This window comes from Penaeus japonicus, unplaced genomic scaffold (genome assembly GCF_977035675.1).
Source record: "Penaeus japonicus unplaced genomic scaffold, GWHDUDI00000001_assembly GWHDUDI00000031, whole genome shotgun sequence".
NCBI lineage: Eukaryota > Metazoa > Arthropoda > Malacostraca > Decapoda > Penaeidae > Penaeus > Penaeus japonicus.
Window position 1 is genome coordinate 14221073 of NW_028234433.1, and position 5000 is coordinate 14226072.

The 5000-nt window shown below is 38.1% G+C and overlaps 1 protein-coding gene and 1 long non-coding RNA gene across 5 annotated transcripts in view; one reads left to right on the plus strand and one right to left on the minus strand.

The window, feature by feature from the left end:
* The window catches only part of LOC122267849 (uncharacterized), a 413856-nt gene that overhangs the window by 201365 nt on the left and 207491 nt on the right, over positions 1–5000 (minus strand). The window lies entirely within an intron of this gene.
* LOC122254151 (uncharacterized) lies at positions 1397–3417 on the plus strand. The gene is made up of 3 exons (XR_006223307.2): positions 1397–1553; positions 2170–2363; positions 2926–3417. It is a non-coding gene; the product is annotated as an uncharacterized LOC122254151 (long non-coding RNA).

Consider the following 5000-nt stretch of genomic DNA (forward strand, 5'->3'; position numbering starts at 1 on the left):
GGAGAGGGAGAGAGGGGGGAAGGGGAAGGGGAAAGGGCAGAGAGAGAGAGAGAGAGAGAGAGAGAGAGAGAGAGAGAGAGAGAGAGAGAGAGAGAGAGAGAGAGAGAGAGAGAGAGAGAGAGAGAGAGAGAGAGAGAGAGAGAGAGAGAGAGAGAGAGAGAGAGAGAGAGAGGGAGGGAGGGGGAGGGAGGGAGGGAGAGAGGGGAGGGAGAGAGAGAAGTCAAGAAAAGAGGAAAAAAAGAAACAGAAAAAGTAAACCAAGAGCCAGAAACAAGAAAGAATTATGTGATAAAAAAAGCAGCAAGCCACGAGACTGACAGGCTGAACTAACCTACGAAGTGAAAGGCAGGCTGAGTACGCACAAGGGGGAGGGAGGGAGGTGGGGGGTCACTCGAGCACAAGCTGGAGAAGGTGCGGGTCGAAGGTTAAACATTCATCCAATTCTCAAACTACTCTTGGGGACGTTTAAGTTTTTTAATGAACAGACGGAAGAGAGATAAAAAGTAATTGGAGCTTCACGTGGTTTTTAGGTGACGTCACACTTGTTCATTAGTCACTTGAAATTGACCGATCAATAAGAGGGAAAAAAGCATTTTGTGGGAAAGTACATGTGTTTACATAATCTTGCGACCAAGCTTTTGTAAACACATGTACATATACATACGAACTGGCACACACACACACACACAGACAAAGGCCACACCAACTATACGAACAGAACTCGCCAAAAGATCAGCAGGACAGCACACCTCTTGGAATCATTAATTATAGGCCTAAAGCTTTGTTAACCTAAGAATCAATTACGAGGAAGGAACATCAAAACAAAAGCTTGTCCTGAGCGAAGCGATGTCTAAGCTCCATGCTTCTCACATTGCCATATCTTCGTTTCTCTTTTCCCTTTAAGAAAATCTATTATCTATATATATACATATATATATATAAACATATATATATATATATATATATATATATATATATATATATATATATATATATATATATATACATACATATCTACATTTTATTATCATTTTCTTTTTAAAATGACCAAATTTTATTTCAAAAATCAAGCATTAAGTCCCAACACCTGACATTTAAAAGACCCATGCATTCCTCGTGGGAAAAAAACGAATTTCATAAAATAACAGTTTTCTTCATAGGGTTTATGCAGCACTTATAAAAATCATGATTTGATATATGAATCATATATTGGATCTATTTTACTCACCAAGTATATAAATGTACAATTCTAGACGAAAAAATTAAAAAAAAAACAATTACCGGAAAGGGCGCGGAACGATACTTTCCCACAAAATAAAAATCACTTAATATTCTCTCTTACGATGATTCAGATAAAAACTTTCACCAATAAAACATATTGGAGAATATTATTGAACGGTCTCATCATCAACTGCATCTTTACACCGACGCTCTTGACCGGAACATTTGAAATTAACAACGGAACTACTTTCTCTGGTGGACTGAAACAAAGCCGTGACAGCTTCAATTCCTGTTCTGGAGAAATCTAATTCAGATCACAAGTTTTCTCAAAGGTAAGCGCTGATTTGTCTTTGCTTTAGACCTCTTTGAATATCTCATTCTTCACATAATATTTATTTTGGTGGATCGGCTGTGATTGTCTAGATATACGGAGATTTTATGGCCCTACGAATTTATGGCTTTCATGGAATGTGACTCAAACTACAGAGACACTTTGGCTAGCATTTTAAAATCAATATGAAAATGATATTTATTTGTAAGATGGAACTTATGAACATTTAATGTTGCTTTTTATTGCATCATACTGTTATTTAATTACAATTTAACCTTAATCAAAAGGAATAAAATCATGGTTTGATGATGATACTAATAGTTATATTACTTTTTCACCGAGGAGTCGCCAGAGTAAAAAGCCCCAAAGTTTGTTCCTATAAGTACCGGGAGCAGCTTTCTTATAATGTATTAATTGTAGAGTCAATCCAGCTCTTACATAAGTCATCTTACCAATATCAACATCAAATCATTGTCTGTCGATCTGCTACAGTACATACTTCTAACCTACAAAATATAGTGGTATTAAAAAAAAAAAATCTAAATAGGCCTCTACGTACCCGAACATAAAAGATACACCGTCCCAAATTATACGCTACCATCTGGGTTTGCTTTCAGATGGAGTTCTTAAATCTCCTGCCAGATGATATTCAGGATAGTCATCTAGCGCAGTCCTTAGTTGTGATGCTCTCTGTGTTCACCATAGTCTCATTAACTATTACTGGACTGCTTGTTGTAACATGGAGAAGTCCCGGATTTTATGATTGGGAAAATTAAGAATGTTTTGCCAGGGAACTCTTATCATGGACATGGTAAGTTGCTTATTTGTCTTATTCGACTACTATTGTTTATTAGTATTTTAGTATTAGTAATTCAGTATTTTAGTCGTCAACGGTAGTGGAATATCCCGAATGCCTAATTGACCTTTATGGCGCAGTTGTCTTTTTGTATAGTGGGAAAGTGTGTGTGTGTGTGTGTGTGTGTGTGTGTGTGTGTGTGTGTGTGTGTGTGTGTGTGTGTGTGTGTGTGTGTGTGTGTGTGTGTGTGTGTGTGTGTGTGTGTGTGAGTGTGTGTGGTAGTAATAATAATAATAATAATAATAGGAAATCAGCGATTTGGCAACTTCTATAGGAAAACATGCATGAATTTGAAATAGGAAACAGAAGCTCTAATTTATCCACCTCACTCGACATATAAACAAGAAATAAATTATATAGGCGGAGTTGTACAACTGCTAACGGATTATGTTTTTTTCATTTTTATACATTTGTTTTTAGTTGTTGTTGTTGTTTTTTTTTGTAATCTGTGGGATTTGTCTGTACTGCAAACATGAGCTGATTTACCTGGTCTGAATTTATAATTTTTCGTTTACAGAAATGAGTTCCCAGTCCGCTGATCGTCATCCATATTGGTAACCAGTCAAGAGACAAGCTCCATATAAGATGATGATGACTTGTATTCACTGCTCCATATAAAACCTATACTCAATCTTAAAGTGTCAGTTGGGTTTCATTATGGACTAATTTGAGAGGATTTTCAAGTATTTTTATCAATATTATTTCAAATATGTTCACATTAAGAAATGTGCTTTGGAAGAGGTATATAAAGCTTTTAAAATGTGAAACTTTACTTCTATGCATCTATTACTATATTTTTTTGTCTCCACAGATATTGATTTCGTTGTTTGTAGCTTTGAGGCTGAAATGGATCTAGTTTTCTAAAACGGTTCAGAAAGTAATAGCTGACCCTATCCTGATTTATATATTATGGCCTATTGCCATTTAGTGGAATATGTTTGTAGAAAAATAACTATATCATTATGACTTTGCATTTAGAAATCTGTTTTCATAAAGTTGGTTAATCAGAGTTATGTTTTAATACCACAGTATTATAAATAAAATGAGTTAACGGACCTTAATAAGTAAGTGATTCACATTTTTTTTTTTTTACTAAAGCATAATAAGATAAGATTACTTACAGTAAGGAGAATGGTATTGACTTTCGAAAATTAGACTGCTTTAGAACAATAAATATGAAATATGTTACTAATCATACCTTTTACATATTACTCTGAATGCCTTGGAAATTAGTAACTGATTTGCTTTAAAGGTTAAAGAAAAATGAGGGCAGGTATGGTGTTGTCGATTTCAAGGTTCTCATTATCAAAACACTAAACCAGATCTCGCAAGGAACTGTGTATTCAAATGGAGATAAAAACGTGAAAGAGTGAGACAGCCAAACACACTGATTACATAACTGCCCGCGGACTGGAGCATCAGTCTACTCATCTAAATAGAAGTAGGTTAAGCGCCACCAGTCACTAGCAAGTATTTATGGTGGCCATTAACATTTACAAAACTTCTAAATAATAATAGTGATTTAACCTGAGTGCGTCATATTAAGTAATAATATGAGTTTCTCAGACGTGCTATTAGGACTAACCTAGGAGTGCAAAATTGTCTCAGTTTACAAACATTCAAAACCAGGCGAATTAATCTTCCTTCTCTGCAGCAGCTAGCAATGCCCCCCCCCCTCCCCCTCACCGCCGGAAATCGGTACATCGAGGAGGTAGTAAATCAAAGCCTCAACAATGCGTGGGAGGAAGAAGGGAGCGGGAGAGGTAGGTAGCGGGGAGCGCGGAATTCCACCTTAGTAACCCTCCCATGTGCATCGTGGTTTCTTTATGAGTGGTATTTTTAAGTGTTCTGAGTCACCTTAATCCGGACTAGCTCTGCGTGATGCAACTTCCTACAGCCTGCAGTGCACAGCCTGCCTTACGCTCTCCAGATACCACACTACGCCACGCACAAAGTCAGATCTACTTCAGATCACCCTTCCGTGCGCTACAATACGGAAACGTTACTCTGGGTATCGACACCGAAAAGGCAGAGGGAGCGACGCCAAGGAGTCGCCTCGTGGAGCATAGCAATGCGGCGTAGGGGCGAGCACAGCGTGGGTGGCAATAATATGGAGCTGCCGAAGACCTCGAGTGCATCTGGCTCAGAGATACGCGAAGGTGGGAGGACGTGTGGCGTCATCTCACCTGGGGGTCAGCGGAGGTTATCCAAGCAGAGGAGGAGCGCACAAAAACGTGGTCGACTGACGAAGCAAGACGTAGGTGCTCTTCCCATAGCATGCGGTGAATTGGGTGCATGTGCGACCGTGATGACAACGTGTACTAGATAGGGCAGGGCAGCTTAAGGTAGGGTGGAGTCGTGTCATATGGATTAAAGGTCTAGCAGGTCGGTATGAAGGTTTGCTCATGAAGGCGGAGAGGTGATGACACTACATATTGACAGGAAGGTATAAAACGTGCTTGGATTCTGGGAAAATATAGATGAGTATTCACTGGAGGAAAATTAAAAAAATAATAATAAAATAAACAGAAGAAAATAAAATGAGAAATAAAGAAAAATGCACTTTAAAAAGACGAACAGAAGTCCTAAGAG